This window comes from Tympanuchus pallidicinctus, unplaced genomic scaffold, assembly GCF_026119805.1.
Source record: "Tympanuchus pallidicinctus isolate F22 unplaced genomic scaffold, pur_lepc_1.0 scaffold14, whole genome shotgun sequence".
Taxonomy (NCBI): domain Eukaryota; kingdom Metazoa; phylum Chordata; class Aves; order Galliformes; family Phasianidae; genus Tympanuchus; species Tympanuchus pallidicinctus.
The window spans coordinates 2,512,917-2,524,201 of NW_026294659.1; the positions used below are offsets into that span (position 1 = coordinate 2,512,917).

The 11,285-nt window shown below is 41.1% G+C and overlaps 1 long non-coding RNA gene across 1 annotated transcript; it reads left to right on the forward strand.

Moving 5' to 3' along the window:
* Positions 1-9,183: 9,183 nt before the first annotated feature.
* Positions 9,184-11,045, forward strand: LOC128076316 (uncharacterized). Its single transcript, XR_008204345.1, has 2 exons — positions 9,184-9,321; positions 9,928-11,045. It is a non-coding gene; the product is annotated as an uncharacterized LOC128076316 (long non-coding RNA).
* Positions 11,046-11,285: the final 240 nt, after the last annotated feature.

Sequence of the window (11,285 nt, forward strand, 5' to 3'; positions counted from 1 at the left end):
TCCTCTGGACCTGTTCCAAAAGCTCCACTTCCTTCCTGTGCTGGGGGCCCCAGGCCTGGACGCAGTATTGCAGATGGGGCCTCACAAGAGCTGAGTAGAGGGGGACAACCACCTCCCTCCCCCTGCTGGCCACCCCTTTTTTAATGCAGCCCAGAACACATTGGCCTTCTGGGCTGCAAGAGCACACTGCTGGCTCATGTCCAGCTTCTCATCTACCAGGACCCTCAAGTCCATCTCCGCAGGGCTGCTCTCTAGGGGTTCTCCCTGTTTGTATAAATACCTGGGACTGCCAGGATACAGTGTTCAGATACACTGTAATCTGGTTCTCCATGTGTTATCCTATCAAACAAATCTCGACTCCAGTTGAAGATCCATATTGTTCTTTCCTGGAAAGCATACGCTGCTACTTAAGCTTGCTGACAAGCTGCACCCACGTGTGCTAGGAATCGGCTGCGACTTTGAGAATCGGTCCCAACTAATTGCTTCCAGCAAGATAAATATGATCCAGGAGCTTGATCATCTACTTTTGGGATAAGGATCAAATATGAGAGAGCTGTGCACTGTGAAAATCCGGGAGGTTAAAAGGAAAAAAATTATAGTGTAAGAATATTGTTGTATCAAGGCAAAAATACTATCATGTATTTTATGCTGATAAGGTACATTCTATGGAAGCAATTTAGAACAATCTGTGATTTTACTTTTACTACATCCCACGAAGAGTATCTTCTTTCCTGCAGTTAGTTATTTCACTTAGTAATTGTCCCAAGCCTTTATGCTTCCTACGCAACAATTCACATATTGAAATATTACAGTGAAGGTAAGTGCATTATTTTAATTTATGGAAGAGTATGTACCTTAGTCATTTTTGACATAAATTTTGGGTCTGATTTATTTGTAATTTTCAGAAAAATCTGATGTTATTATCAAGATTTGCATATGAACTTGCATCTTGAAGAAAAATTGCCTATTCTTTATATTATTGTTGCACAGCCACAGATTTGACAGATGCACCTCTCTCTTTCTGAGCCAAACCTGCATGTCAAGAGGAATAACATGACGAATGCTGAAATTCATTCCGAGTTAGGTCTGGGTTTACATTTTGTGGTGTGCACTAAGCTCTAATATTCTGTTAAGATAAAGGAGGAAAAAAAAAAAAATCAGTTCACACTGCATGTTCATCTCAGCTGCATGCAAATTTCTGGATAATGAGGCTGCTATGATTTTCACCATCTATAAGGAGTAGAATTATTACAAAATTGAGCTTGCAGATCAGCCAGCAAATTTAACTTCAATGTCATCTGAATTCGAGAGAATTAGTGCTCCTGCTTGCCAGATCTCTCATGATAGTGCTATATCTAGCTGCCTTCTGTGAAAACCCAGAATGTTTTTTCCAAAAACATACTCTACAAATTTCCCCAAAGACAGAGACAATAACAAATGGGGTGTATTGTCCTCACTCTAGCATGGCACTGAAAGGGTAATATCATAATGCCAAGTACACGAGTTTGTTCACTGTACAATTACTCTGTTTGTGCAGTCAGTTACAGTAATTGGATAATTGGGTCCACAACTGCCTAATTACATTGATAAGTAGTCATTACTAAGTTACATCTGTGCAATGCATTAAAAAAAAAAAACAAACAAAAAACAAGTTTCTGAAAGCCTTTGTTACAGAAAGTTCTGTTTCATGAAAGTTTATTTCACCATAATCTATTATTTGTTCATTCATCTTGGATCAGGAGAGTGTAGACAGAAAAAGAGATGCAACTGAGCAAGTAAAGAGGCTCCTGTAGAAATAGGCTCTTGCTTTTCCCTTCTTCTCTTCCACAGAGCTTTCCAAAGAACACCATGGGAAACAGATAAAAAAAGGTTGATCCTGGCTGGCCTTTGAAAGGAGCATTCTAGTGTGGTCCTTCAGTCATAGGTTGCTGCGTTTTTTCCTTCCCCTTGGCTTTTCACAATTCTCATCTCAGTTCATTTTGTAGTAACAAAGAATGACTGTGGAGTGTCCTGAACCTGAAGCAGTTTTGGGAGACTCTGTCTGGCCATGATAAATGTATGAAAAGATGGATTGCTTTAAGTATTCAGTACATGAAGAATTAACAGAGTTATCAGCAGGACTGCATGTTTTTCACCTGAGATGATGTAAATATGAAACAGCTGATCTACTTGTAGGATACACCAACATAAATCTCTCACATACAACCAACCACCTTGATGCAAGAGGAATGGAAATAGCAACTGTGATGCTAATTTTAGGAAGAAATTTAAGGGATTTTCAAAGATTGCAGACTGGAGTTGGACATTAAAAAAGCAGAATTATTGCATATATAGATAAATTATATTTTTGGGCAAGATTCTTCATGGCTTTGTCAGGCAATTGAATTCCTTGTAAATCTGTCAGGTTTTGAAGGACTTAGCAAGGGTATTGATACAGAAGATTCAACTGGTATGGTCTCCTTGAATTCGTGGAATGTATTTAGTGAGTTTGTTCACCAAAAGGTCTTAAAGAAATTAAGACCAGGATGGGAGGAACAGAACTGACATAGATATGCAGCTGATTAATGGGAATAGTTTCTTTTCTCCCCAGATTGAGCTTATCTCTATAGTCCCACAGGTCTTTTCTGAAGAGCTCTGATATTTGCCATATTCTAAAATGAATGAAAAAGGGAAGAAGGATGAAGCAACGATGTTCAGTGGCTGTTCTGAAGCCTTTCTGTTTGGGAAAAAAGCTAAACCTGAGAGTGAAGAATTGCTATAATGTCTTGTGATGCTGAGTAATATGGCGGGGGTGGGGCAGGGGTGAAAGGGATGTATGAATATAGAGTTCACAAGAGAAATCCTGATTTGATATATGTAATTATAGACTCCATAAAAGCCATTGTCAACGAGCACAAAGATTCTGAAGTTATAATAGAAAACTCTGCAAGAATGTCAGATCAGTGGCAGTCAATATGAAGCAAATTACTAGGGAAGAGAAGGAGAACAACTTGTAAAACATTATTAGGCTACAACATCTTGAATGCTGTGGACATTTCTGGCCCACATGTCACTTTACTTATATATGTATATAATAGAACCAAAATAGTAACATAGGAAAGTGACAAGGACAATCAAAGATATGAAAGGTCTTTAATACGTGACTAATCAAACTTAGTAGGACTCCAACAAGGTAAAAAAACAAACCAAAACTCAAAAGGTACAAAAGACACCTAAAATATGATGTATAAGATGGAGATCAAAAGAAAAAAAAAAATTCTGAAACAAGAAAGATCATCCAAGGAAAATACCAGTCAGCAGTTTGAAATGCTAGACTGGTGAGATTATTGATACTACAATTTACAGTAATTAACAATTAGAAAAATTGATGAAAATAGACAAAACCAACAGCACCAAACCTATTTAAAGCTAACATGCATCTCTGGCTCATAATATGGTTTTCTAGCATACTGCCATAGCCTAGGAGATCATTCTGAGGGAACATCTTGAAGTGCTTGTTCAGCTCTTATAGGCTTCCTCTTATACCTTCCATTGGTCACCTCTGATTGTGGACTGGATGGTTCCAATCCAGTTCTGACTGACTATTTGTATAATCAGTGGATATCAAGATGTTGCAATCACAAAATAAACAAGAGAGTTAGGCAAAGTGGACTATGATAACAAAAGAGAATAAATGGAAGACTTACCCTTATGCTGGGCTCACCCACAAAACACCAGAAGGGATCTCCAGACAAGATCCTTCCCCACTGGTAGCCAGCTCTTAAGTGGGTCTAGGAGAGGTGCAGTCAGGCTCCACCCCTTCCAGCAGCACAGGTGAATTGCCTTCACCTGTGCTCCTGTGGCTGACTCATGGCTCGCCTCAGGTGATCAATCAGAGGTTCAGGCTGTGACTCAGCAGTTCCCATACACTATTCTTATGATAAGCATAGGGGTACGATGAGTATTCTTTCATTAGGAGATTCTGACTATTGTAACAAGCAGTAGTGCTGCTTCCCTTATCCTCTTCTGATGAGTAACTTTTGAGAAGTCTTCCATACTGACAATATGTAATTTTTGGAATGTAATTGTCATAGAAGTAAACAGTAAGTTGGTACCTATCTATGTTCTTTGCACTGCCAAAGGTAATATCTCAGAGTAATGCCAGATTAACAAGTGGCAGGGACATCTCATGAATGAATTTCATTTTGTAGCCTGCTCCCACGGTATTTGAGCTGACAGAATAGCTTTGTGATAGGTAATACATATCAAAACCCTTCTCTGTAGGAAGGAGATGTTTCAGCTTGCCTCTTGCACTATGTTGTTCAAAAACAAGCAAGTGTCCTAACAGGAAAGTAGAGAATTCAAATAGGTTTGTAATTATTATTAAAATCATTTTCTACTTTTGCAAAGAATGATGCATAAGAAGGCCTGTGTAGGCAGAAAAATCACACAGTCTTCAAGTAGTGTTGATTACAGTGTTGATCTCCAGTGACTACTTTGTTTTTTTTTCCCAATGCTTGCAAGTAGTTTTTTTCTCTGTTTTGTTTTGGCTTTGGATTTTTTTTTTCAATTTTGAATTTGTTTTGTTTTGGATTTAAACTACGTTTATTTTTCTTTTTCTTCATAACCCCAGCATTTTCTTGATCTAGGTTCTAATGGTCCTTTATTTCTCTGCTTGTGCTTGAAATATTTGAGAGAGGCTCCAGATTATTATCTGGACCACTATCCTACTCATTTTCCAACCTGAGAGCTCTGAAAATGGCACATTTACACATTCAAAGTGGATGCAATGGCTCAAAGAAGTGGCAGTTTCCCTTCAGATTGTTATCTCAGTGACTCAGCTAGCTCCTGTGAGATGATTATAACATAGATGGCACAACCCCAAGTCTTTCTGAAGAGCTTAACATTTTACCAAACTGTGGAAGTTATTCAGTAGATTTCAAAACTAAAGAGTTTTACGTGATAGAACTGTGTAGTTATTAGTAGATGAAGCTGTAGACAAATAAGATATTTGTTCCTTTTTTGGAGCGGGGGGGAGTAGTTATCTTTTGTTGTGGCTACGCTGTTGAAAATGTCACAGTTCCGGTAGCAGCTCTGCCTCACGGTTGTCATGCAAGTGCCCAGGCTGCACTGCCTCAGCTGGGTCTGACGGCTGGAAAATCACTTGCTGTAGTACCTGAAGAACTGGGGGGATGTTCAGGGGATGAACTTTTCCTGCTACTTGTTTCCCTCCTAAATATACATGCCAAGTCATGGTAGTCCCTTTATTGGAGCTCTGAGGATAAATAACACAACTTGCTGAAAATCTGAACCCTTGGGATGTGATAGCATCACACAGAATCACAGAATTGTAGGGCTGGAAGGGTGCTCTGGAGATCAAGGAGTCCAATCCCCTGCCAAAGCAGGTTCCCTGCAGCATATCAACACAGCTAGGCATCCAAGTGGCTCTTGAATATTTCCAGAGAAAGAGATTCCACAGCCTCTCTGGACAGCTTGTTCAAGGGCTCTCTCACTATAAAGAAGATCTTCCTTGTGTTATTGCAGAACTTCCTGTATTCCGGTTTCTGCCTGTTGCCCCTTTTTTTATTGCTGCTTGCTGCCAATAAGAGTCTGCCTCCATTGACATGACTTCCACGCTTCAGATATTTATAAACAGTTATGAGATCCCTTCCCAGCCTTCTCTTGTCCAGACTGAACACTCCTAGGTGTCTCAGCCTTTCCTTACATAGGACATGCTTCAGGCCCCCTGGTGTTTCTGTGGCCCTCTGCTGGGCTCTCTCCAGAGATTCCCTGTCTGTCTTGAACTGAGAAGCCCAGAACTGAACACAGCACTCCAGATGTGACCTCACCAGGGCAGAGCAGAGGGGGAGGATCGTCTCCCTTAACCTGCTAGCCACATTCTTCTTAATGCATTTCAGGATACTATTGGCCTTCTGGGCCACAAGGGCACACTGCTAGTTCATGGTTACCCTGTTGTCCACCAGGATACCCATGTGTTTCTCTGCAGAGCTCCTCTCTAGTGAGTCATCCCCTAACTGTACTGGTGCATATGGCTATTCCTCCCCACATGCAAGATCCTGTACTTGCTCTTGTTGAACCTTACTGAACATACTTGCATGAAGAAAAGGAAATGAGAATGATAGAATTATGAACATTTGTACATCACTGCAGATGTTAAAGTTCATATTAATGGAGGCATTAATTAGAGGGTCAGTGAAGATGTGGCAACCATAAAATTGAGTGCCTGTGAGCTGATTTCCACCCACATCAATACTCACTTCTCCTCTTCTGTCTCAGAAAATTGCAATCACTGTTGGCATCCACAGCATAGCAGGTACAAATCTCAGTAAGCTGTACCACAGCCTGTGGAGGGGCAGAGCCTGGAGTGGGGTGGCAGTGGGATGTTGGTGGATTTGGTGTCCTGGCATGTGCCTGCTGGCTTCACCTGCCCTTAAGCTGGGTTTGGCCTCTGACCATAATGAAGATGGCTAGAAAAGCCAAAGGAAGTGACTTGACATGAACTACCCCTTCTGATCAAGAGTGACTAGAAGGGCCCAATGCTCACTTTTGAGTAAATATGGGGTAGAGCTCTCATGCCTCTTGGGATCAAAGCCTTCTGGGTGCTCCAAGACCCCCTGCCATCCCACGTACTTTCCCAGCAATTCTCAGCAGTTTCATTTCAAAAAGCATAAGTTTTGCAGATAAACTTATGAAAGCAATCTGCAAACAAAATGTCCCTTGAACCTAAAGTCTTTTCAATCATCTCAGTATCCTCATATTCTGAATATAAAGTATAAAACTATTTTCAGTTCCAGCTGTGTGTTAGTTTTCTCAACTTGCTTAAAAAGGACATGGAAAATCACACTGTAAACAATATAAATATGTCAGCAGATTCAGGATAATTAAACAGTATTTGCTGGAGTAGTTCAGTTTAGCACTGGAGCCAAGAAGCACGGCTGATTTTTGCACTTTATAATCTTAGAGAAGCAGCCTTGTACAGTAATTAGGTCTGCACATCCAGGCCTGTATTTATGATTAGCATTTTATTTTGATGAAAATCAGTCAGAGTTCTCTTGTAACTTTTATACAAAGGAGAAGGAATTTCTTTCTGTCTTCAGCTCATCCAGGCCACCCTACTTTCCATAACAGTAGAGCAGTTATTAAAGCAGCACTTCAGCATGTGCAGATGTCAAACTTATGGCTCTCATGGGTATCGTCTCATTATCAGTGTGGCACACTGGTGTTCTGTGCCTGAGTGGGGTGAAGTGGAAGCTGCTTGGTCTAAAAGCCCTTCCACAGAACCTGCCTATAACATCTATGAGTCATGTATGATCTTTATGAAAAAATAAAGAAATGGTAGAGATTGACTATTGGCACATAAGGAAAAGAATTTGCAACTAATACGTAATCAGTAGCATATAGGATCAGACTTATAAATATTGTAATGGCAAGGAAGTTCATTGAATTGTTGAGCTAACTCTTCAAACCACAGTTAGCCATGAATACCTCACATGTATTTGGACAGGTCTGCAGGACCTGACCACAGTGCTTATGAGGAATTTCCCACTGGAATTAGGGAAGAGGTAGATGGAGTCGGTAGCTCAGGGAAGATCAATAACCTTGAAAAATAATCTTAGGAATTAAAAGCAACATTTTCCAGGTCAATCCTGAATACCTCATTTACACTGATGAAGGACAACTGAAAGAGCTCTAGTAACAAAGGTAGGAGAGACTGGCTTTCAGCTCTTGGGGTGCTTCTGGAGTAGCTGATGCTGTACATTTACTGGCCAAGGTCTGTATTAGGGGAAATAAAGGACACGGAAATAGCCTCAGAGCAATCTGTTGGTCTGCACAGTCTAGAGCCCAGCTTAACTGCCCTGCTCATGCTACTATTGTACTTCAGATAAACCATAAAATTTTACAGAAAGCACAGGTTTACTTACCCTTTGTGGTGCAGCTGGAGTAGTGCCCCATTCTACATAGTGAGATATGATTGTAATTTCTTTTCCAGCCAAATTTCTGAACAGATTTCTGAACAAACATTTTGTGTATTATCATGTGAGTTTTGCCTTGCAGTTCAAATACGTGTTCCTGAAGTGGGTGCATTTAGATTTGCCTGTGGCATTGTGACAAACTAGTTAGCTTATTATTACTTTCAACTGTTGGTGTTTTATTGGTGAATAGTAAGATTATTTTTGGGTTACTCTGTTATTCTGTCAGTTATTCCGATAACTTAGCTGTGAACCCATAATGTGGTGTGGCTTTTATTGGTATCGAACGGTTTCTTTAAGAACAGAAACAACCACGATCAATGTGTTAAGTTACATCCCTCCCTTTGTTATATTCTGTTAGCAGTGTAAGAGTTTGATACACTTAAACCCATCTGAATGCTTAATGTATTTACTTAGTGAAGTCATCTCACTGCTTTGTTTTTTTTTTAACTTTGTTTTTTTTTTTTTTTTTAATAGGTGAACCACATCAGCCCTTCCTAAAATAAAGAAATACAATAAATAAACCCAATTAATACTCAGCATAACACAAGCTGCCTGCTTGCCATGGCTATCAAAGCTCAGTGTTTCTTCTGGAATTAGCAGGAGGGAAATCAATTTTTTACATCAGTAGATAGCGACAGGACAAGGGAGAGTGGTTTTAAACTAGAATAGGGGAAATTCATATTAGATGTCTTTTGGAGGAAATTTTTCATGGAGAGGGTAGTGAGGCACTAGCCTGGTGGGGGGCAGCCCTGCCCATGGCAGGGGTTGGAGCTGAGTGGACACTGAGGTCCCTTCCAACCCAAGCCCTACCATGATTATTAGTGTTCACGAATGCTTTGGACTACCTGAGGCTGGTCCCTACTAGGAAAAGATAATACTTCACAAGAGTGAGTGAACACATGCTGAAGTCCTCAGGGAGTCACAATCCCTCACTGCCAGTGGCAAAGTTTTGATGAGGGAGGTTTCAACCTTCCCATGAAGGAAGAAATCATAGCAGTAATAAGTATTTGCTGACCATGGATAAATGTGAGGGATTTTCTCACTGAAACTGCATGTAAGCATGTAATGCTGAAGCTTCCCCTACTACAGAAATGGCCTCAGCTTGAAACCCTTAGTGTTAATTTCCTTTTATGCAAGTTGAGGCATGCTTGGCCAGGATGCCAGAAAAGCTGCAGTGATTCAGTTGTGCTAAGGCGAAGGAGCAATAAAATGCTGAGTGCCTCAGCAGACAGAAGACCACACACAGGCTGGTCCTGCAGAGAAGTGGTGTTGATGGGCTTCATCGAAGCCTCCTGGGTGCAGGGAGGGTGTAGGGGCTGCTTCTGCTGCCAACACCCCATGAGGATGGGTACCTTTTCCCTAATTCCTGATGACTCCTTTCTCCTTCTGCATGTCTTTCCAGCACCAGCCCTATGCCCCCACACATGCAGGCCTGGTTTTGAACTTGGGAAATTTGGCAAGTGATTGGACTTCCTGCTACTCACTGCTGGTGGTCCTTCCTAATCCCCCTGCTGTGTCCGACTGGGAAGCCAACAAAATGCAGCTGGGGATGGTGCTGGGGACCACCAGGCTCACTGCAGAAATGTGGAAAACCTCCTCTCTATTCTCCTCCTCAAATCAGGATTGGGTAATTTGGTTAATTAGTTCATGGCCTTGGAAGAGTGCGTGTAAGTTGTGTAGCAGCATTTGGGTAATTTGGTTAATTAGTTCATGGCCTTGAAGAATGCGTGTAAGTTGTGTAGCAGCATTTGGGTTCTAATTGCTATTTCCAGGTGCCTTATGCAATAACACTAAATCACCTCATGTAAGAGGGATATTTTTTGTGGTTTCATTATGACTGCAAAGGCTGAAAGAGTAAGAATAGCACTCTTGCACGCAGTTACCCTTCCCATACCAGTGACATCAGAAAGTCTGCAAGGAAACTCTTAGAGCTGTTTTCCCTTCATTTCCCCAGGAAGTTGCAGAAGAGTGACAAAAGGGCAGCTGCAGGTTCTTCTCTCATGTCTCATCGAACACACCAGAGGCTGTCCCAAGTCTCCTCCAAGGAAGGCCTCCCAGAACTCCTCCTCAGGTGTCATCGTGGTGGAAATAACTGTGACTGCATTTGCCAGAAACACACTTCAAAGTCACTGGATTTCCAGTAGTGATGTATGGACCCTCCATATGTCCTCCATGTGTGTGAATCCACCCTGCTGAGGCTGTTCCTTGGTGTGGTAGAAACAGGGGTGCTTTCATGGCTTCTGCATTTTTCTCAACTTCTCTGCTTGAGAAACCTGAGGGTGAAAAACCTGTAGAGGGTATTCTGCTGAGCAGTCCTTTATGAGAGTTCTTCCTCAGGGCAAACTGCTCTGGGAACAGCCTTCTTCATGAATGTGTTGGAGTCCCAAACTGCTTTTTAGATCAGAAGGACTTTTGGTTATCCATTCTGGTTGATACAGATCTGAGATACAAATAAGCTACACTGCAAACTTTGCACAAAACAACTTACCCCACACAAGATTCTAGACGTGGGTAAGGCATTTATTTTTGGGAGCTGTTTGAAAATACAGTTTTTTCATCTCTTTCTCACCTTTCCTGTTGTTTTTTTTTAGCTTTGCTATTTTAATTTCTGGGGAATTTTATTTTCTTTCAATAGTTCATGGGTCAAAAGGCAGGCAATGCTACTGGGTGGCGGTTATGGTTGTCTGTTTTTTAAAGGAAACCTGGGGGTTTACATCAGCTTTATATCTGAAAGACCATAATGTAGTGTGAGTTACCATCCCTGTTCTCAAATCCGCTCCATTTCAAATGATGTTGGTAATTGCAGGAGGCACAACTCAGCCTGCGGTATTGAATTACTATCATCTTGTATATATCTACAAATGTCTGGATCAGCAACTCAAGCACCTTTGAAAGAATGCTCTGTCAGACAAAGTGTAGGAAATATGGTACAGAACAACTGTCACCAGTTCCTTTGTAGATGGAACAAAGTATTTTAGCTGTTCAAGCACAGGAAAGCCTGTTATCATGAAAGCATTGCTGCATGCAATACTTTGTGATCACGTGGATTAAAGTGCTTCCTGATGTGCAGAATTTGGCACAGCTTCCTGTGTTTTTTCTTAAATAATTATTCATGCACATATTCTTGGCATGACACTCTGACTTTGAAAAATGCTAAGTAAGATGTTCCCTGCTTATTCAGTTGTTGGAATTAATGCCATCATGCGAAAAAAATGCAGATGATGGTCACTTTTGGGAACCTACAACAAGATATGAGAATCCTACAGAAAAGCCAGTTTGCACCCATAGGACTGTGCTGTCCTCCCTTCTTCC